At 34.3% G+C, this 24,005-nt stretch overlaps 1 long non-coding RNA gene across 1 annotated transcript in view; it reads left to right on the forward strand.

Annotated features, from left to right (window-relative positions):
- The window catches only part of LOC129533060 (uncharacterized), a 192,217-nt gene that overhangs the window by 18,839 nt on the left and 149,373 nt on the right, over positions 1 to 24,005 (forward strand). Inside the window, exon 2 of the long non-coding RNA XR_008679081.2 lies at positions 10,928 to 11,059. This is a non-coding gene — a long non-coding RNA (uncharacterized lncRNA). The remainder of the gene's footprint in view (positions 1 to 10,927; positions 11,060 to 24,005) is intronic.

The following is a 24,005-nucleotide window of genomic DNA, read 5'->3' on the forward strand; positions in this document are numbered from 1 at the left end:
TAGTTAAACAGACACATAAAATTAATCCTCACAATAATTAAAGAATATTCTTGAACATTAATAGTAAAGATTTGTTATTTTCTTGTTATCTACTTCCCTCTACTATCAACCCACCCCATTTACAGGAGAATTTTCTAATCTTTTGTCTGTCTTCTCTGTGGTGTATAGTAAAAGTTCACTCATAATTGAAAATACAGTCTATGTAAGAGATCTTTCTGTGAAAATAAAGATATGCATGAAGGCCTTACTAGAGATTAATTGGCCATGTAATTATTTCCACTCAATTGAAATGCCTATAAATTTGAATTACTGCCTGGCACTGTGGCTCATGCCTGTAATCCTAGCACTTTGGGAGACCAAGGTGGGCTGATCACTTGAGGTCAGGTGTTTGAGACCAGCCTGGCCAACATGGCGAAAGCTTGTCTCTAATAAAAATACAAAAATTAGTGGGAAATCACTTGAACCAGGGAGGCTGAGGATGCAGTGAGCTGAGATTGTGCCACTGCACTCCAGCCTAGGCAGCAGAGTGAGACTCCACCTCAAAAAAATAAAAATAAAAAATGAATTACCCAATGTACAATAACAGACAGTGTTTCTTTTTTTTTCTTGGTTCCAAAGCACTTTTTATATATCTGATATTATATTTTCCTGGGATTTTTCAATAATTTATATTTTGTTTTTCCCAAACAATTGATGGCAAGCTTCTTAAGTGTAGAAAATACTTTTCATTCATAATGATAACTTCTAGGTCCAACATATCTTTTTCTTGCGTGTACTTTTCAATACTGATTAATAAAGAAATAGGATAAACATGCCACAGTCTAACTGAACCACTTGAAATAAATTACATATTCCAGAAAAGATACATTTTGGGTACATTTGTATTTCTAAATAATTTTCCACCAAGTATCCGTTTTTAGAAATGGACTTTCATTTTTAGAGCAGTTTTAGTTTCACAGCAAAATTGAGCAGAACGTCCAGAAATTTCCCATGTGCCTCCTCCCCACAACAGGTACATAGCTTCTTCCATTACCAGCATCCCCCCAGAGTGGTATGCTTGTTGCAATCAGTGAAACTTCACTGATACATTATTACTACCCAAACTCTATTGTTTGTTAGGGCTTACTCTTGGTGTTGTATATTCTGTGGGCTTAACCAAATGCATAATGGCGGAGTGTATCCACTATTACAGTATTAGACAGAACACCCACTTTCCTAAAAATCCTCTTTGCTCTTTTGCTCTTCCTATTCATCCCTCCCTCCCCGCTAAGCCCCTGAAACCACTTTTTTTTTTTCACTCTCTCCTTAGTTTTACCTTTTCCAGAATATCATGCAGTTGGAATCATAAAGTATGTAGCCTTTGCAGATTGGCTTCTTTTACTTAGTAATATGCATTTAAGTTTCCTCCATGTTTGTTCATGGCTTGACATTTATTTTTAGTGCTGAGTAATATCCCATAGTCTGGGTGAACTGCAACTTACTTATCTACTCACCTGCTGAAAGACATCTTGATTTCGTCCCAGTTTTGGCAATTGTAGATAAAGCTATTCTGAGCATCTATGTGCAGCTTTTCTCAATTCCCTTGAGTAAATACCAAGGTACACATTGCTGGATTGCCAAGTATCTCTTTTGTTATTTTCTCTTTAGGCAAAAAATGTCTCGGTGATTCTTATTTCACAACAGGCTTAATTTATTATAATAATGTTACTTTTAGTTTTATATTGATAAAAGCAATACAGAAATAAACATAATGTAAAAACCATGAGAAGTAATAACATAATTTTAAAAAATATTTGAATTGCATATTATAACCTGTACTGATACATACAAATCTAAGAACCAAAAGCAGTTATCCAATTATCTAGAGCAGTGGCTAACCAAAGTCATTCTATTGCATTCACTGTTTGATTTTCTACAAGTTGAGAATGATAAAGGCTTATTATTAACACCAGGTTGAAATGGAATAATTGCAATTACTACTAGAAAATTAATATACCTATTTTAGTTATTAGAAAAAAATTATCAATTGCAAAATGAAAAATCTAATAGTTCAAGCATTATGAATATAGAAAAATATAAATTAGTTGTGATTGTATAATGTAAGAAACTTTATTTGGTTATACGCCAAAAAATAAATAAATATTTGAGAATAAAACAAAATTAAATTGAAATCACAGACAATTTTCTTTTGCTACTCACCACAAATAATATAACTAAGCTATGGGCCACTGAATAAATAGCAGCAAAGCACAGCAATCACTAGAAGGAAACAAACATTTGAACTTGAAATAAAGGAAGCTTTGCATATGTGCCTGGCAAAAGAATCTATCGATTAAAACAAATTACATCTCCATTTTTTAAGTTGAGTTTCTGTCTAGAATAAATAGAGAATGATCCATAGCAAGCAGGAAATCTCACAGAGTTGCATAGCAGCAATATAAATACTACATTACTCAAAATTAATTTTCAACTATAAACTTTTCAAAAGCCAGCACACATATAATAAAAAAATGAATTTGAATGAATGGTAGTAGGATTGAGACAAAAAAGGAAGAATGAGGAAATGAGAGATAGAGCTAGAAGGTAGAAAAAGAGAAAGATATTTCTAAATGCAATAGCATACCCTTTATTGTTAGCCTATATAAAGGCATATGATTGATTATATGTAATATAAATTTCCTTTGACATTTAGATTCCTTCAATACAATGCTACTGAAATTTTAAGTTTAAAATTAATCTAGAGAGTTACAGTAAGATCAGAGTCTTGCTTCATTGATACATAACACTTCTGTTTATTATGTTGTTTTAAGAACTACACATTAGCAGCTTTATTGTGTCAGGAGATAAATATAATAACATCACAGATGATGAAATTTATCAATCTGCAGAAAATGATTTCGGACTCAGTAAAGGACACAGAGAAGAATCTATGTATTTATATATTGTCTGTTTGTCTATCTATCTATCTATCTATCTATCTATCTATCTATCTATCATCTATCTATCTATAATTGTTACTATGGGAGCACACTTAAGGAGCAAAAAAGGAGAGTTTAAAGTTGGCCAAAGACAGGTATGGGAAAGAAGGTTAATGCTTTGAGAAGGGAGGTCCTGGTACAGATGGATAAGAAGTAATTATGAAGAGTGAATTTTAGAAGAAAAAGCTAAATGTGGGCAATGACAGAAGACAGAAAACAAAGTCTAGGTCAAAGGTTATTCAATGTGGCCTGTAATCCCAGCACTTTGGGAGGCTGAGGTGGGTGAATCATGAGGTCAAGAGATGGAGACCATCCTGGCCAACATGGTGAAATCCTGTCTCTAATAAAAATACAAAAATTAGCCGATCATGGTGGTGGGCACCTGTAGTCCCAGGTACTTAGGAGGCTGAGGCAGGAGAATCACTTGAACCCTGGAAGTGGAGGTTGCAGTGAGCTGAGATTGTGCCACTGTACTCCAGCCTGGTGACAGAGCAAGACTTTGTCACAAAAAAAAAAAAAAAAAAAGTATTCAATGTGAATACCAATTTAGAGCTCCATTACAGATTACTGAATGTTATCCTTATGATTTTGGCCTTAATTCTGTGATAAATAACGCATTTTTAGAAAATATAAGTAGGAGAATGGAATAATGAGAGCTGTACTTTAGAAAAAATAGTTCTTGGGTGCTGCATTGTTTAAAGCTCCAAGAATTAACAAGTGTCAAGATCCAGTTGAATGTTTGTTGCTTACTTATTTTTTTTAGAATTTCTGAGACATATCACCAAGAAAATACTAACTTGAACTATACTACTCTTGCTCTCTCAAGAATTGATCTAAGATATAGTTAAATACAGTTCACCCTTAACAACATGGCTTGGGTCAACTTACATGTAGATTTTTCTCTGCCTTTGCTATCCCTGAGACAGAAAGACCAACCCCTCCTTTTCCTCCAACTCCTCAGCCTGCTCAATGTGAAGATGACAAGGAGGAAGATCTATGTGATGATCCACTTATACATAATCAATAATAAATATATATTTTTTTCTTACGATTTTTTTTTTTTTTGAGGCAGTCTGGCTCTGTCACCCAGGCTGGAGTGCAATGGCATGATCTCAGCTCACTGCAACCTCCACCTCTCAGGTTCGGGTTCAAGCGATTCTCATGCTTCGGCCACCCGAGTAGCTGGGATTATAGGCATGTGCCACCACACCCAACTAATTTTTGTATTTTTAGTAGAGACGGGGTTTCACCATGTTGGTCAGGCTGGTCTCGAACGCCTGACCTCAAGTGATTTGCCTGCCTCAGCCGCCCAAAGTGCTGGGATTACAGGCATGAGCCACTGTGCCCAGGGAAGATTTTCTTAATAATATTTTCTTTTTTCCAGTTTGCCTTATTATAAAAATACAGCAAGTAACACATATAAACTATGTGCCAGTCAACTTTTAATGTTATTGGTCAGGCTTTTCATCAACAATAGGCTATTTGTAGTTAGGTTTTGAGGAAGTCAAACATTCTATGTAAATTTTTGACTTTGTAGGGCTCAGTGACTCCATGCCCATGTTGTTAATGGTATACTGTACCTGCTCATGTATATTTTTGTGTTGAATGAGACACTGATTATATAAAGAACAGTTACACAACTTACTAAAAATAACTAACAAAGGTGTGATCTAGTATATGTCTCAATGAATTATATAAAAATCCATTTGTTGGCTACAAAACAATTTATGAAATGGATTTTCTTTGTTGTCTTAAACTGGCTACTAGAAAGTTTACAGCATAAGAATATGCAATGCATGAATAATTCCTTACAATTTATACTGTGTGGTATGAAGACTAAGCCTCTGTCTAATAGTATCTAGTAGATGTTATTATTATCCATATTTGCTTGTGAGGAAAATCATACATGAGAAATTAATTTTATTGACCAAGGGAACATGAACTCACTGTTAGGACTGGTATTTAGATCCATATAACCTGGACACAGAGTTCACACTTCTAAAATGTTGTTATACTGCATCTCATCAATCAGGATCTTGTCCTAGAAGCACTCAAGCAATCTGATTGTTTTTTACTTATGAAAATTGTATAAAACATTTGAGTAAATGTAAATAATACATAGTGGAATTATTTAGGAAAATATTATGTTTGTGTGTATAATACATGCAGTTCATCCAATGTGTTTGGATTTTAACTTTTTGGAAAATATTTGCTGTTGTAAGCAGAAATTTCTATAATCCATGGTTATTATTTGTATTGGAGTAACTTCTTAAAAGTAAAATGCCTGGGACAAATACACAGATATATTTATATTTGTTTGTGTGTATAGTATGTGTGCATATGTCTATTTATGTGTGTATATGTTTATATATGTATATTTCTGAACGTAATTAAAAAATGTACCTGAGCAGCTGATGTCAATTTGGCTTATACAGATCAGAATTAACTCCTTTTAAAGAAGTGGCTCTGGAGTCATCTGAGTTCATTGAGATGTTCAAGCAATATTTAAAGTTGCAGATAATTCTATGATGCAAATACATCAAATTGTTTGTGTTGTTTTAATGAAAAATGCTGATTTCTTTCTGAAAATACCATCATATTAATTTAAGCACCACGACTCTCCTCACATACTTGCTGGAAGAACTTTCTCTGAACTAACCTTCCCATTATTGGACATTCCTTCATTTTATTTCATAAGCGCCTACAATGTCTGTATTATAACACTTAGCATATTGTGTGAGATATGATGGTAGAATTAGTAGCTTTACCTGAAAGTTTTACGCGACTTGAAAAAAACGAAAATGTCATATTTACTTTTACATGCTGGGAACTTAGCACAGAGTTTAGCATATTGTAGGGATTTTAATAACCATATGTTAAACAAATGAATGAAGATAGTCATATACAAGCTGAGCAGGGGGAAAAGAGGACTTTGAAACTGCAAGACAATGAAAAAAATGGTTTTACCCAGGCTTTTGAGGTGGTAAAGATAATATTGGATATCAATAACTTATCAATAACCATTTAGAGCTTCCCTGAAAGTGAATGTAATAAATATTTAGAAAGGAAAAAATAAAAACTCTCTGCTAGATTTATTTCATTCTCTTGCAATGCTTAACTCTTTCAGACCAAGATTGAATTAGAAATTTAAATTTTTCCAGAAATCAAAGTTCAGGCACAAAAGTCTTCACAGGTAAAATACACCAAATATTTTTAAAATAACTCTTGTTTTTCCATCCAACAGCAATGAATAATTTGGAAATAAAATTAAGAAAACAATTCTACATATAAGAACATTATAAACATATGTATGAACAATATATATCTCTATTATATATATTTATATAAAACAAATAAAATATAGTGCACAAGTTTTACACTGAAAACTAGAAAACATTATTGCAAAAAGTTAAAGAAGATCTAAATAAATGATGAGCAATTCTAAATTATTGAATTGGATGACCGAAAACTAAGGTGGCAATTGTTCCTAAATTGATATGGAGATGCTGTACAATTGCTGTCAAAATTCCATAACCTCAAAAACAGTGTGAAAGTGAAAGTAGTCAGATAAAAATACTACATATTGAGTGAAATATCTAGAAAAGGTAAATATGTACAGAGAGAATGTAGATTAGCAGTTGCCTGAGTCCAGAAGGTAGGAGATGGGATTGACTTAACTGGCATGACAGATGATTTTGAGTTAATGGAAAATGTTCTAAAACTGAAGGTCGCACATTCTATAAATTTACTAAAATTCATTGAATTATATTCTTAAAAATGTTAAATTTATTCTGTATACTTTGTACCTAAATAAAGCTTTTTCAAACTCATGAAAGTGTTGCAAAACCTTAGCATTGAAGAAAAAAATGGCCTGAAGGATTTTTTAGATTAAACTCTAGAATTGGAAATAAAAGGCAACAATTTAAGAACTAGTTTTCTCTCAAAGTAGAGATATATTTAATCAGCTGAGGGCAATAGGAATGCTCAGAGAGCAACTGAATTCTATTTTTTAGTGTCTGTGGGCAGAGACCTCTTGCTGGGGCTAGGCCAGAGAGTCTCAGGGAGAGAGGGTCTGTGTGTCACCCTCCTGTGACAGCATCAGGGAAGCCTGTCATCTCATGGTGTGCCTGGGTAGAACAGTAGTAATGCTTCAGTGAGGGGTTGTAGATTGGCAGAGTGCAGCCTTTTAGAACTCTGCACACCCCATCATGATGAAAAGAGCGTGAGGTCATTTGTGTATTTTCTTTCTACGGAAAATTGCATGCTCTTAGGCAAGACTGAAGGTAGTACTTAGGGAAGTAAAAGTAAATAAATGAATAAATAAATAAGAAAAAATATATAAGAATTTTATATACATATGTGTGTGTGTGTGTATATATATATATATCTCCACACTTATATGTTCCGGAAATAAAGGAACGATTCAAGACACCAAAATAGTGTCTTTTTCTGGAACTTATAGTGTCTTATTTTAGTGCGGGATTAAACCTAACTACATTTTAGTTCCTGAACTAAAATAAGGTGTAGGAACAATTCAAGACCATTGAGATAAAAGACATCTGAATGTGGTGAAAAAACACCGGATATGAAGTAAAGAAAATGAAGTTTTAGTCTTAGTTAATCTTTTAATAATTAGTTTTTGACTTCATATGAATTACTTGTCCTCTGCTTAACTATAGAAAAATAACTGTAATAAATGTCCTCTAACACCCTATACTCTTGTATCATTCTAAAAGAGTGAGGTGTAAGATAAGGCTGTAAGTGTGGCTCAGTTAACTGAAATGAAGGTGAAGGTGCTGGAGTCCTCGTTAATATAACAGAGAATAAGCAAGGAAGCCTTATTCCTAATCTGGGCTGCCTCCCTACAGATTTAAGCATTTCTATCAATAATTCTCTTTGTTAATTATGGCTACTAACACAGGCATTCTGACATTGTTTGACTGACTTACGTAAAGTCTCACGTGAATACTAAATAGTTATCTACTAGATCTATTCTTCCAATATTATGTTTTATATCTTTGGTCTTATTGTGGTATTTGATATATATATATACACACACACAGACACACACACACGTGTGTGTGTGTATGTGTGTGTGTGTGTGTGTGTATATATATATACATTTTTTTTTTTTTGAGAAGGAGTCTCACTCTGTCACCCAGGCTGTAATGCAGTGGTCCCATCTCGGCTCACTGCAAACTCCGCCTCCCGGATTCATGCCATTCTCCTGCCTCAGCCTCCCAAGTAGCTGGGCCTACAGGCACCCGCCACCACGCCTGGCTAATTTTTTTGTATTTTTAGTACAGATGGGGTTTCACCGTGTTAGCCGGGATGGTCTCGATCTCCTGACCTCATGATCTGCCCACCTTGGCCTCCCAAAGTACTGGGATTACAGGCATGAAGTATAATATTTTTGACCCCAAATTGGATTAGATCAACATTTTCTTTTTACCTGTAAACCCATTTGTTTTATGACTTCTTCAGTATGCAATCAACTTTAGTAAATTATTTTAATTTGAAATAACCTGACAAGTTGCTCCTGATGAGTACCTGTGGCAACTGGAAAATGAAAGAAAATTGGATCCTTCACGGTTCGGGGCATAATTTCTTCCTAATATTTTTAGTGATTCATTTTAATGCTTCTTCAAATCATATCCTATTATGAACAAAAGGAGAAGAGTCTCCCATAATGTGTAGTAATAGAATTATTTAGTCCAAGGTAACCAACCTCTTGATTTTAGGGCAGCATAATATGTTTGCTCAATTAAGAAATTTTAGTCAGAAATCAAAGAAACAGCAATTATCATCTCCAATTATAATAGCCCTTTTAATTTATTATAAATTATAATTTGCCCATGATGCACATGTATAATATAGCATTAATGAGAAGCTGACTGTGATTCTTTGAATGAGTGCCCAAAAACTGCCTACCTGAAATAAAGTAGCAAAATTCTACTATAAAGCCTTGCTAAAATTGACTTGGTAATAAAATCACTTAACACTAAGCAGCAAAGATCTTCATTACCTTCTATTATTTTACTGTAGCAATATGACCTAAATGCAACATTACATACTCATTGCTAATTTTGTTCCCTCATAAAGAATGTACTCGTTTCTAAAGAATGTACTCTTTGCTTGCTAAAAACCGTTTCAGAAAATATATATTCTGAGACATTATTGATCCCATTAAGAATTCTGTCTTAATTTTCTACTGGTAAATATTAGGATGCGGAAAGGAAAAATGTGAGAATAGCATCTCCCTTTTCAGAATTTTCAGGAGAAACACATGATGTTCTCAGAATAAAAAAGGCACAACTTCTAGTTAATCATCATTTTGACCTTGTGTGTCTGGGTAACAAACTAATGTGTAGTGATTCTTCTCATTAATGTTTATATGAAGAATAGGAATGGAGTCCCTACAAATACTATGCTTCTCCCCCAGAAATTATCAATTAAAAATCATGAAATGGCAATTTTAACCATGCAACCAATAAATGATTGGGTGTAAAAACCTGACTCTCTCTATATGTATATTTTTCAATAAATATTATTATATTTACAATTATTTTAATGGATGATAGTCACTCAAGTTTGTACTAGTTCCTAGGAATAATCCATAAAACAAGCCAGAATTGATTCATGCCTTCTCAGACCTTACAACCTTTTAAAGATGACAGATATTTAACTTAAAAATTTTGAAAGTTATAATTTTAATTTAAAACATAAGATTCTATGGTAATCTATAACAGGATTATATCATATTAAGAGGAACATAAAAAACTTTTAAGATTAAGTATGTTTAGACTAGACACAAATTTTGCTCAAGGAATATAGTAATACGGCTAAGGCCTTTAAAAGACAAGAAATAAAACATTACAGTAAATATAAACATTACATGTTTGATAAGAAATAGAAAATGAAGAGCAATGTTAGAAGTAGCCAAGAAAGGACCTCTGAAAATCTTGTTTTCCATAAAAGCAATGAGAACAACACTGGCAAAGAAAAAAACAAGTCAAAATTATGGAAATTAATGGAAGAATTGCAACTATCTGAGGGATGTTTATTTTAGAAAAAGAGGTAAATGTTGGGAAGAACAGTGAACTTTGTGTTGTTTTCATTTGTACAATTTCCATTAGCTCCCACCTACCTCCATAGTAGCCTTGAAATCCTTCAACTCTGAAGTATTGGGGAGGGAAGAAAGAGGTTGGAGTTCTGAGCTCCTCTAATTGTACATTCCACCATCACTATCAAAAACAACCAATGGAAATTGTTTAACTCTGTGGCTGCCTTAGGTGACAATAACAGTTGTTGCAACAAATAACAAAATGATCAAAAACCTTAAAAGGAAAAGCTTGGAAATTAAATGAGCATAGGAGACTTTGAAACGTTCTGACATGTTTCAGGGACTATAGATGGTTATAGGAAGATGTAGGGCTGTGTGCATGCCCAGGGCTAAGAGCATGACAAGGAATAATTTGAGATGGCTCTAAACACTCACTTTTGTTTCTTCTGGTGATTCTGTGCAGGCAAGAAGTGAAGGCTAAGGCATAGCTGTAAAAAGCCTTCCAGATCTCTGAATGAATGCCCCCAAACACAGACTGGCTTGCCAAAGACTGGGGGACTTACTGATTCCAGACATTTAAGAAAATCTTTGTCCAATGGTTAGCTGACAACTAAACTACCATGTGGAGGGGCTTCATTAACCACACATGGCAAAAAAAGTATTCTACAAAACTGTTTTAGAAAGTCCTAAACAAACAAGAAAACCAACAAAAAAACAGCAACAACTTTTCACTGCTGAGTCTGATGTTACCTGCAGGCTTGTCTTATATGGCCTTTATTATATTGAGGTACATTCCTTCTATACCTAGTTTGTTGAAAGTTTTTTTTTTTTAACATGAAATTACATTGAATCTTATCAAATGCTTTTTCTGCATTTTTTTTTAAAGAGACAAGTTGCGATGTTCCCCAAGCTGATCTCAAATACCTGGCCTCAAGTTATCCCCCCACCTCAGCCTCCCAGGTTGGGATTGCAGGTACACACCAGCACGTCTTTGTGAACCTATTGGAAGAATCATATGGTATTTATCTTTCATTCTGTTAATATTGTTTGTCACATTTATTGATTTGCATTTGTTGAACCATTCTAGAATCCCAGGGTTAAATCCCACTTGATCCCAATGTATGATCATTTTAATGCACTGTTGAATTTGGCTTGTTAGTACTTTGATGAGGATTTTTACATCTATGTTTATCAAGGATATTGGTCTATAATTATCTTTTCTTATAGTGTCCTTCTCTGGCTTTGGGTAATTATAGGGTATGATAGCCTTGCAGAATGAATTTGGAAGTGTTGCTTCTCTTTAATTTTTTGAAAGAATTCAAAAAGGGTTGGTATTAATTCGTCTTTGTTTGTTAGAATTAACCAGTGAAACCATCAGGTCCTGGGCATTTCTTTGTGGGAGATTGTTGATTATTGATTAAATCTCCTTACTTGTTCTTGGTCTGTTCAGATTTTGTATTTTTTAATGATTCAGTGTTAGTAGGTTATATGTTTCTAAAAAATTATCCATTTATTCTAGGTTATCAGATTGATTGGCATGTAATTGTTCATAGTAGTTTCTTATGATCCTTTGTAACTGTATGCCAACAGGTATATGGAAAGGTGCTGAATACCATTAATCATCAAGGAAATGCAGATCAAAACTAAAATAAGATATAACTTTATGTCTGTTAGAATAACTATTGATAAAAAATAAATATCAAGTGTTGGCAAGAATGTGGAGAAAAAGGTGTCCTTATACATTGTTGGTGGAAATGTTAATTTGTATAGCCATTATCAAAAATGGTATGGACTTTCCTCAAAAAGTTATATATGGTACTACTGTATGATCTAGCAATCCTACTTCTGGGTATTTATCCAAATGAAGTTAAATCAGGATCTCAAAGAGATATCAGCATTCCCATATTCACTGCAGGATCATTCACAATAATCAAGATACAGAATCAACCCAAATATCCATTAACAGATGACTAGATCAAGAAAATGTGAATATATATAATGGAATACTATTCAGGCTTAAAAAAGGAAATCCTGCTATTTGCAACAAGATGGCTTCTCCTGGAGGAATTTATGCTAAATAAAATAAGCCAGCAGTGAAAGATAAATATTGTACAATCTCTCATACACATGGAATCTAAAATAGTAAAATTTACAGAAGCAGATAATAGAATGCTGATTGCCAAGGACTAGGGAGAAATGGGGAGGTGATGGCCAAAGGATGGATAGTTTCAGTTGTGCAAGATAAATAAGTGCTGGAGGTCTACTGTACATCATAGGGCCTATAGCTAACAATACTGCATTGTATGCCTAAAATTTGCTAGGAGGGTAGATTTTAAGTGTTCTAACAACACATGGAGAAAAACAATGATGATAATGATAAAAGGGTGGTGAGAAACTTTAAGAGGTGATAAATATATTTATAGCTTTGATGTTCTGATTGTTTCACGGCTATACATATTTAACTCCAAGTTCATTTCATTGTACACATTAAAAGTGTACAGCTTCTTATATGTCAAAAAATCATAAGTTTCTCAAGGATACAATCTGGGAAAAAACACCCAGAACAAACCTGAGGAGAGTTGTAGAATCTGTTTTCCATAGTTGCCACGTTGTATTACTAAAATATCCAGCACTTAAGGAAAAAAATCAAGACATTAAAAAAACTATGGGCCTATGCAGGAAAAGAAACATCGTTAGAAATTATGAGGGAGCCCAGATGTTAGACGTACTAGACAATGCTTCAAATTAGCTATTTTAAATATATTCAAACAACTAGTGTCTAAAAAATTAAAGCAAAGTATGAGAACCATGTCTCTCCAAAGCTAGAATACCAATGATACAAAAATTCAAAACAAATAAAAATTCAGGAGTTAAAAAATGTAAAAATTAAACTAAGAAAACGTATTTGACGGAATGAATAACAGAATTGAACTGCCAAAAAAAAAAAGAAGCAATAAAATTTAGGGATACAGAAGAAAAAAAGAAGGAAACATAATATAACCTCAAGGACCTCTGGACACCTTCAAATCTACCAACATATACATAATGGGAGTCACAGAGAAGAGGAGAGAAAGAAAGGGACAGAAAGAGTATTCAAATAAACAATGGTTAAAAAATTCCAAAATGTGAAGAAAAGACCAATTATACATCTAAGAAGTTCAATGAATCCAAGTAGCATAAACTTAAAAGGATTCATACCTAAACATTTCATAAGCAAACTGTTGGACACCAAAGACAAACAGAAAATATTGAAAGAAGCAAGAGAATAACAACGCATCAAGTACAAGGAACCCACAATGAGATCAACATGTGATTTCTCATCTACTACAATGGAGGCCAGAAGGCAGTGGGACAGCATACTCAAAATGCTAAAAGTAAAAAACTGGCAACCAGAATTCTATTTCCAGCAAAAATATCATTCAAAAGGTAAGAAATTAAGACATTGCTAGATAAACAAAAACTGAGAGAATCATCATTAGCACATCTGCCATACAATAAATACGGCAATTTTTAGCTTTAAATAAAAGGACCTTAGAGAATAAATTGAATTGATGTTACAAATTTTTTAAAAAACTCATAAAGTATCTACATAAACAATTTTAAAGAGTAATATAAGCATGCTTTTTACTCTTTTTTATCTTATTTAAAGGACAGCAAAATAAAAGAATAATTATAAAGCTGTGTTGAGGGGCATATAACATAAAAAGATGGAGTTTGGAGTTTGCACACAATAATAGCACAAAGGAGTAAGGAGGAAATGAAATATACAGAAGGAATTTTTCATGAACTCTTGAAGTTAAGTTGATATTAATCTAAACTTGTCTTTTATTTTTAAAAGATTAGCTGTAATCTCTAGGGCAATCACTGAAAAAAATAACAATATAGTAAAAGAAAAAACAAAGGAATTACGAGGATACAATAGAAAATACCTAACAAAAGAGAAGGCAGCAACAGAGGAACAGAGGAACAGAAAAAGACAAGACACATAGGAAACAGTAACAAAGTGTAAGACGTTAATCTTACCTTATCAATAATTACATTAAATAAAATTTATCTAAACATACTGATCAAAAGGCAGAGATTGACAGACTAGCTAAAAAGAATAATCCATTTATATGCTTTTTATAAGAGACACACTTTAGATTTAAAGGCAAAAAACTTTGAAAGTAAAAGAATGAAAAATGTTGTATCATGCAATATAGGCAAGGAGCAATGGGGTTGAAATTCTTTTCTTTGAGTAGAGTGGAATGAAGCATTATAAAATCTGAGTTCATAGGGAAGTTGGGTAAGGAAAGAGGATGTCAATTAATAAAGGAATAATAAAGCAAGTTACGAATTGGAAATCCAATGTGATTTTAGACAACATTCAGTGGTATTATTTAAGCAGTCAGGTTGTAATAGTAGGAATTGTGCATTAGAAAAATTATAGGGCTGGACGTGATGGCTCGTGCTTGTAATCCCAGCACTTTGGGAGGCCAAGGCGGGCAGATTGCATGAGTCCAGAAGTTTGAGACCAGCCTGGGTGACACAGCAAAAGCCTGTCTCTACAAAAAATACAAAAATTAGCAGGGCATAGTGGTGCATGCCTGTAGTCCCCGCTACTCAGGGGGCTGAGGTGGGAGGATGGCTTGAGCCCAAGAGGCGGAGGTTGCAGTGAGCTGAGATTGTGCCACTGCACTCCAGCCTGGGCAACAGAGCGAGGCCCTGTCTCAAAAATAAGAAAGAAAAGAAAAATTGCCATAGATGTATTATAAATTCATTAAATTCATTAGTAGGAGTTTCAGGCAACTGTTATGGATTAACTTGGGATAAGGTCAAGGGAATGACACACAGATGATAAGAATGGTGGTGGAGGACTTGGTTCATGAGCAAAGGGAATGGTATTTTGAAAAGGGAGTGGATTACAAAAATTGTAGTTTACAGAATTTAATCTTAATATTTTGTAAGTACGATGTTAACAGATTATGTAACTAAAATAGAAAGCCCGAAAATGGTGCTCAATGAACATTGGTTTTTGCAGAAAAATGGCAATGAAACTGAAGTAAATTAATTTATAAGAAAAATAAGAAGGCAAATAAAGTAAGAAATTATAGTGTATAACAAGGAAAGTGAGTGTACGTGTTTGAAAAATTAAAAATACCTATATGTGTATATATAAATTTATCCTATCTCCTGTGTATGTGTGTGTGTGTGTGTGTGTGTGTGTCTGTGTGTACCTGTGCCTGTCTGAAATCTTTTTTTTTTTGAGATGGAGTTTCACATTTTTGCCCAGGCTGGAGTGCAGTGGCACCATCTAAGCTCACTGCAAACTCTGCCCCCCAGGTTCAAGCGATTCTCCTGCCTCAGCCTCTTGAGTAGCTGGGATTACAGGTATGCACCACCACACTTGGCTAATTTTTGTATTTTTAGTAGAGATGGGGTTTTACCATGTTGGCCAGGCTGGTCTTGAACTCCTGACCTCAAGTGATCCACCCTCCTTGGTCTCCCTAAGTGCTAGGATTACAAGTGTGAACCACCACACCCGGCCTGATATCTTATTAGAGATGGAAGGATACAATACCCAATGTTGCGACAGCACTGGGAGTACAGTTACAATACTATACTCCAAGACTAGAGTTGCTGCCTAAGAATTTTTTGATAGCAGAAAAGAGTTTTATATAATATTCTAAGTTATGACCTGCCAGAAATAGTGAATTTCCTGAGCATGAAACTCTTGCATTTGATTTGACACACGCATGCACACACACATTTGGAATATATTCTGTATTGTGAATGATAGATATCCAGCACCTAGAAAAGTGACTGGCACAGGAACAGAGCTGGGTTACAATAAAAATTTGTTGAATGAATGTATGAATTTTTGTTAGCAGGATGCATATATGGATGTATTACAGCAAAGAAGAAACTCCTGATTAATCCCTAAAACTTTGGCTTTTGAGGGTGTGTGACTCCCGAAATAAATACAAATTAAGTTATTGAATATTTTTAGTACAACCTCTCCTCAAAATAAAAAAATCTTGAGGCTTATCTCATGCCTACTAAATTATATTCTTCATTTAATAAAATTTCAAGGTGATCTGTTACATGCTTTAAAATTTGAGAACATTTGGAACGTATATTTATGCATTCTAGAAACAGAGTTGATGAACTTTACAAATAATTATTTTGGATTAATAATACAGTGTTGGTATTCATATGTTAGAGATTTTGGAACTCAGGTCAATGGACATGGAAGATTTGGACTGAGGAAGCATGGTTCTATCCTATTTAGAGCAGGTATATGCAGAGATAAAATTGAGAGGCACACTTCATTGAAGCATCAGCGTGGCTGAACTCAAGCCCCCTCAGAAAATCACTGAACTACTGAGTCTAATAAAGAAAGGGGAGGATAATGAAGCAGTATCTCAAACTCTATGGACAGGAAAACTGCGTGAAGGATCAGTTGTCTTACTGGCAACAGCCCAGCGCAATTAGCTGTTGAAAATAAGCACATATGGCTTTTTGAAAATCTGCTTATGAGAATTCTTCCTTAGGCATTTTGAGATGCTGCTACTAATGTAAGGAAAGAGAGTAGACACATGAAGGAGCATGCCCATTCTGAAACACAAGCACAGAGATCATAATTTTAAGGTAAAAGGCCCTGGATTCTATATGGGCCCGTATTTCTTTAAATGGACAGATTAATCTAATTTATAATTATCCTACTCACTTTCTTTAATCAGCCATTTTGAATTTTTTTTTGAATTTCGGTTGCAAAAGTTATGCAAATACATTTATTATTGTATATATTTGACTATATACATCAATAACTATATATATTTGATGTGTTGTTTTATTTACCCCCTTTGGGATTTTGTAATTTAAAAATATAATAGAGATGTATTTTTAATTTGAGCCACAATTTTTGAATACATCAAAATTTCAAAAATAAAACACTATATGTTCAATCCTAATAAATCATAATGTCTACAACAGAGTTAGCAACCAAAACACCTAACAAGTCTTTCTTTATCTTAGTTTTCTGTTGGTAAGTTTGGCATTTATATTCTTCCTGATATAATGAGAAATTAAATATTTTATTTACTAAGTTTATTTTTCACTAGATTTAGACATCTGTATTGTGCTTCTCAGTCAGTATTTACTAGGCTATTCTGAAGTAACAGGCAGCTCTAACTCTCAGTTACTAATAACAAGACTTATTTCTTCATCATTTAGCATGATCATGACAGATTGGTTTTATTGTGGTCACTTGGAGATGATCTAATTTGACCGTAATTCCACTATCTTAACATTCCACTATCTTATAATGTATTCATGTTTTGATGTAGGAGAGGAAGGGAGGATGAAGAACTATATGCCAGATCATTAATTCTTCTGTTCATATTTCATTGATCAAAACAATGCACATGGTCATGTCTAACTTCAAGGGATTGGCATGATAATCCTGGAGTGTGCCCAGATAAAAGGCAGAGGAAAAAATATCGAACAATAATAACATCTCCACCACAGTGTAGACCTCATTATAACTGCTATTTCAAGTTTCTTCTTAATGGCTTAGTTATTCACTGCTAGGCATTTTAGACCATGACATCTGGCTGTCATGCAACTTCAAATCAATATTTGCTAGAGAATATACAGGTGTCTTTAAATTTTTAATATTTTCTTCTGTTGCCTTCAAGTATAAATGGTGACTTTGCCAGGTAAAGAATACTTCGTTTAAATATTTATTCCACAAATCTTATTTTGATTCAGCCTGGTTTTGTTTGTTTGCATACTAAAAAAAAAAAAACTGTGTTTTCACCTGGATGTTTGTAATATTCTTTACACTTGAATTGTAGTAATTTGACTAGAGCAAATTGTGTTGTGTACTGAAATTGACTAAATTTTCCTGAAACACTCTGATCCCTTTTAAATTCAGAGCAGGTTCTTCATGTCATTATATTTTCTTTCTTTTTCAGCATTTCTACCCACATTTGTTGGCTGCTATAGCCATTCAAAAAGCCAGGATATTATGCCCATCAGGGCTTTAAGATATTCTATGTTAAGCTCGTAGTTAAGTTGGCTATGTTCCTTGAGCTTGAAATATTCCCATCTTTAATCACACATAATTGAGGAAACATCTAAAGAAACTCAGTAATTTCTGATTGAACCAATTTTGATGCAGCATCAATGTTTCATTATTTTCTTATGTAAAGGAAAATGCTGAAAAAGTAACATTAAATCTTTTAATGACATCTATATATTGACTAAAATTTTTAGAATTATACCTCCTGTTTTTGTCAATATGCTCTGATTTTAGATTTATTCTTTATCCTTTTAAATAACTTGTTTCATTAATAAATATTGGACCTTTATAGTCTACTGGTAAAATTGAGTAATCCCACTGTGATGTGTACTTCCCATTGATTAGAACTCTAAAAACCAGAACTACTGTATGACCCTGCAACCCCACTATGGGATATATCTCCAAAAGAAAGGAAATCAGTATATCGAAGAGATATCTGCATTTCCACGTTTATTGCAGCAGTATTCATGATAGCAAAGATATGGAATCAACCTAAGTATCCACTGATGAATGAATGGATAAAAAGAATGTGGTATATTTACACAAGGGAATACTATTCTGCCATAAAAAAGAATAAAATCCTGTCATTTGCAACAATGTAGATGGAACTAGAGGACATTTTGACAAGTGAAATAAGCCTGGCACAGAAAGACAAATATCACTTGTTCTAATTCATATGTGGGAGATAAAAAAGTTGGTCTCATGGAGATAGAGAGTAGAATGACAGTTGCCAGACACCAAGAAAGGTAGTGAGGAGAGAGGAATTAAAAGGAGGCGGTTAATGGGTACAGAAAATGCAGTTAGAGGGAATAAGATCTCGGTTGGGGTGGCACAATGAGGCAACTATAGTTAACAATAATTAATTCATTGTCTATTTCAAAATAGCCAGAAGAATGGAATTGAAATATTCCCAACACAAAGAAATGATAAGTGCTTGAAGTTGTTATAACCCAGTTACCCTGACATGATTATTACACATTGTATGCTTGTATGAAAATATCACATGCACTCCATAAATATGCACAACTATTATGCATCCATGAAATGTAAAATAAAATATGCGTACAAAATATCAAAAACAACTAGCTGAAAATCTGAAAAGCAAACACTAGCACATGGATGGAGGAGGTAGGTCAAAACTAGAAAAACGATTATCCTGGTAGCAGTTCCCTGTTTCCCCTCCCTGTCATCTGCAGCTGATAGAGGAAAATTTTCTTTTGTTCCTGTCTTTTTTTTCCCTCTCCCCATCTTGTCCTGAGGTCAGCCCCAGTCATAGAGCTGAACTGCCTCAGCAATGCAGCCTGTGGTGATACAGATACCTGGGACTCAGAGAAGAAAAATCTCTTCCAGGGGCCGGGCGCGGTGGCTCACGCCTGTAATCCCAGCACTTTGGGAGGCCGAGGCGGGTGGATCACGAGGTCAGGAGATCGAGACCATCCTGGCTAACACGGTGAAACCCCGTCTCTACTAAAAATACTAAAAATTAGCCGGGCGTGGTGGCGGGCGCCTGTAGTCCCAGCTACTCGGGAGGCTGAGGCAGGAGAATGGCGTGAACCCAGGAGGCGGAGCTTGCAGTGAGCCGAGATCGCGCCACTGCACTCCAGCCTGGGCGACAGAGCGAGACTCCGTCTCAAAAAAAAAAAAAAAGAAAGAAAGAAAAATCTCTTCCATATAGAAGAGCCAGGAAAAGGGGTGTTGTTTTGTAAAGTATGTTAGAAGTTCCTCATTTTTTGTTTTCCTTTTTCTATTCTGACCCTGACTGCAGGCCTGCCCTTGACCTGAAGCTGCACAGCCACAGCAGCTAGGCGCCAAAGACCGTGAGAGAAAGTCAGTTCTTTATTTTCGGAATAACTGAGGGAATGAGTGAAGAATACGGAGCATTTCAATTTTTTCTCTTTTCTCACAAAGCTTTTTTTGTATGTAAGGGAAAAGGAGGTAATTTTTTCATCTCCCTTCCAACTCTAAAATTCCAAAATATTAGCATTACCCTTTAATTATCACTAAATCTATGCTTTAAAATAATTTCTGAGTTTTTAAATCTCCTTCAAGATTGAACTCTTTAATGATATTTACCAGAATTCCTTATCCAGACAATGGTGATTTTCAGTATAGTTCTCTTTTATCTACAACCCTATGTCCAAAGTCTGTTCTGGTGATTCAGAGCAAAGTCTGCTCTGAATGCTCATATGTATTCTCAAAGATCTTTCCATCTTCCAAGTGTTCAATTCTTGGCATTTGGGCTTTTGCTTTAACACATCACGGTCTATTTATTTATGTGTCAATAATTTAGCGAACTTTGGCTGTGTAACAACAAAAATGTCTGGATAATGTAATATTTGCTCAACACTGGGATGATACTTTTATGCCAATCATAGGTATGTGAAAAATGCTCATAAAATTTAGTCGATATATAAATAATGTCAACTGAAATATTTCCTCAAGTATATCAGCAAGGATAGAGCATTTTGTATTCCAACTTGGTATTCCAATTGAAAATAAATGTGAGATAGATAAGAAGGCCAAACATAACTGTATAGATATTTGATGTCCATTTAATATCTTTTCACAAGGATAGGTATTTTAATCAACTTGAAAATTACCCTTCAAAGAACTTGAGTTTAAATTGTTAGAGTGATAAGTCATATTTTAATACAATGTGACTTGAATGATAACATTTAATTTCATGGAAAATATGACACAGTGTGACTGGTCAACTCTGCTTTAGCCAGATACAGAACATATATTGCTTTTAAGTATTTAAAATTATATTTCTATAAGCCAAAATGATTTGAATTATCTGGATCTAAGCTTGTTCAAAGCTTTTTAAAAGGCACTTCTAATATAATCGCTTATTCACACATAGTTTTCTGTTGAATATGTTCTAGTTGGGAATCATCTTAATTAGCTTTTTGATAAAAGATTACATATTTTGTAAAAAATTATCATATTTATTCTTTTTTATTTGTATATATTTACCATATAGACATACCTTTCACTCTACTAAAGAAAGATGAGGGGTAACTTTCCACTCTGTCTCTATTCATATGTCTGTCTTCAATTTATAAAAAGTAAACTTTCATCCACTTTGGACACCCTATTAAAGGTAGAGACATGCCCTATTCTGGTGCTGTCTGTTGGTCACAGTTCTTCAGTTAAATGTTACCAACTACATGGGGCTTTTCTGGAGATGTCTGCATTGATGGTGTTAGGCAATGCGTGATCCCAGCATGGATGACAAGGTCAGGGTCTGCCTTGTACACTGAAATCTCCCAATTGTGCAGCCCCAGACCAAGGAGAGAAAGAAGTTCAGTTTGACACCATGTCCAAAGCAGTTCAAATTTCAACTTTTTCAGATTGATACTTTGTAACCTGAGTTACTTTCTTTTACATTTCTCTGCTAGTTCAGGACCTGGAAGTGAGAACAGCCTCCTGGCTTTAAGGTCTACAGTTTTTCACCTCTGAGTCATGAGCCCAGCCCTATAACACATGCTGTAAGGAAAACCTGGGAGGGCAGAGAGGGCAAAACCCTCTTAGATATCTAAACATTGGTAGTCTAGGGAATTAAATTATTATTTTCAAATTAAAAATATTTGGCTAATATTAGTGTAGTCTCTATGTTTTTTCACAAATAAACGTTTTTCTTATTAGAATGGAAAATTCTAGTGATACAGACTTACATTCTGGTGAATGGCGGGTCTTACTTTGGTCCAACGGTTGACTGTTTCCAATTTGGACAGTTAAGTACCTCATGGTCTAACCCCACATGCTAGTGAATTTTATTTTGAGATGAACAACATCCAAGTTTATAATAAAATGTTAACACTATTTCATATGCTTATTTCCTGCCTCCAGGGATCTCTCAGGGTTGAAGGATAACCATGCCAACGCAAATTTCTAGCACTGCTATGTAGCCAAAATGTCATCTTAGGATCACTTTTTTGAATAGTACCTAATCTTGATTTTACTTCTCAGTGAATCAAAAGAAATGCTCAGTATCATAACTTTTTTAAATGGTGCATTCGCTTTATTTTTTAATTGACAAATAAAATTCTACACATGTATTGTGTACAATATGCTGTCTTAAAATATACATACATTGTGGAATGGCTAAATCAAGCTAATTAACATATGCATTACCTCAATTTTTTGTGGTGAGAATGCTTAAAATCTCTATTGGCAATTTTCAAGAATAAAATACATTGTTATTAACTATAGTCTTCATGTTGTGCTATAGGTCTCTTGAAATTATTTCTTTTATTTAAAATTTTGTGTCATTTTGCCAACATTTCTAACATCCATCAGCCCATCCCCTGGTAACCATTATTCTACTCTGTACTTCTATGAGTTCAACTTTTTTAGAATAATAGCTTTTTTGAATCTAATTCCGAACACTGAAGATGAATTGATTGATGAATATGCTATGGTAAAATTAGAAGCATGGTACTGTGATTTGTGGGCACAGTTGAGAACATTAATAAATATTATAAAAGACCTAAAAGATGACAACATTTGAGCTGGACTTTAATTCACAAGTAAGAGTACCTAAGTAAAAACTGTAAAACTTAATATTTGGGGACATAACAAGTATTCATTATTGAGAGCCTACAGTTTGTGGGAGACAGCACAAGAGCCGAAAGAACCAAACTGATTAGCAGTTTTAAAGATATTGATAAGTTTTGTTATCTATATCGCTTTAAAACTAATAACTGTTTGCATTACTTTACAAGACACATGTTTAGTTTTCATAAGCTGTGAACAAAATAGACAAAAGCACTGATGATCATTACTAACTTAAGAAAAAAATCATGGTAGCTAACATATTTTGAGAATTCAATATGTCTCAGACACTTTATCATAGATGATTTTTTGGTGTCCTTCAAAGACCCTTTTTGGTAGGTGTGATGGCAAATTTTGTTTGTCAACTTCTCTGTGCCATGGGGTGCCCAGATATTTCATCAAACATTATTTTGGGTGTTTCTGTGAGAGTATTTTGGATGAGATTAATATTTAAATCAGTGAACCTTGAGTAAAGCAGATTATCTTTCACAGTGTGGGTGGTCCTCATTCAATCAGTTGAGCTGATTATAATGAAAAGGTTGGCCACCCTTAGAGCTAGAGAAAATTCTCCAGCAGACTGTTTTCAGACTTCATCTGCAACATCAGCTCTTCCTAGTTCTACAGTAGACTGCCTTTTGACTTGAACTGGAACATAGGGTCTTCTTGGTCTTCAGCCTGCCAGGTCACAATGCAAATTCTGAATTTGTCCGTGTCCATAATCCCATGAACCCATTTCCTATAATAAATCTTGCACTCTATATATCCATTCTGTGGGTTCTAATACAGTAGGCTTATATTAGTAATTTTATAGATAAGAAAACTGCAACTTAGAGATGTTATGCAAATTGCCCAAGGTTGCAGAGCAATAAGGCTGCACCAAAAATTAAAATGAAGGTAATTTGACGCTAGAACAAATACATTATATTTTACTCAGGTTAAATTCAATGCCAAATAGTACAAAGTCTGACAGTGGTTGAAAATCAATAGCATTAAGTATAAGATGGAGCCAGTGGGCTTAACATGAAACTGTAAACTATTTTCTTTAAGTTCTATGCAAGTCTATATAAAATGATGATGCTGACAAAAAGAAAGTATTTTTAACTTGTAGAATTGTAGTGTTAAAATAGAGAGTATTGCTCAGGTGTAGTGGCTCATGTCTGTAATCCCAGCACTTTGTGGGGCCAAGGCGAGAGGATCACCTGAGGTCAGGAGTTTCAAACCAGCCTCATGGCAAAACCCCTTCTCTACTAAAAATACAAAAATTAGCCAGGAGTGCTGGTGGGCGACTGTAATCCCAGCTACTTGGGAGGCTTAGGCTACCCGAGAGGTGGAGGTTGCAGTG

Source organism: Gorilla gorilla, chromosome 3 (assembly GCF_029281585.2).
Source record: "Gorilla gorilla gorilla isolate KB3781 chromosome 3, NHGRI_mGorGor1-v2.1_pri, whole genome shotgun sequence".
Taxonomy (NCBI): Eukaryota; Metazoa; Chordata; class Mammalia; order Primates; family Hominidae; genus Gorilla; species Gorilla gorilla.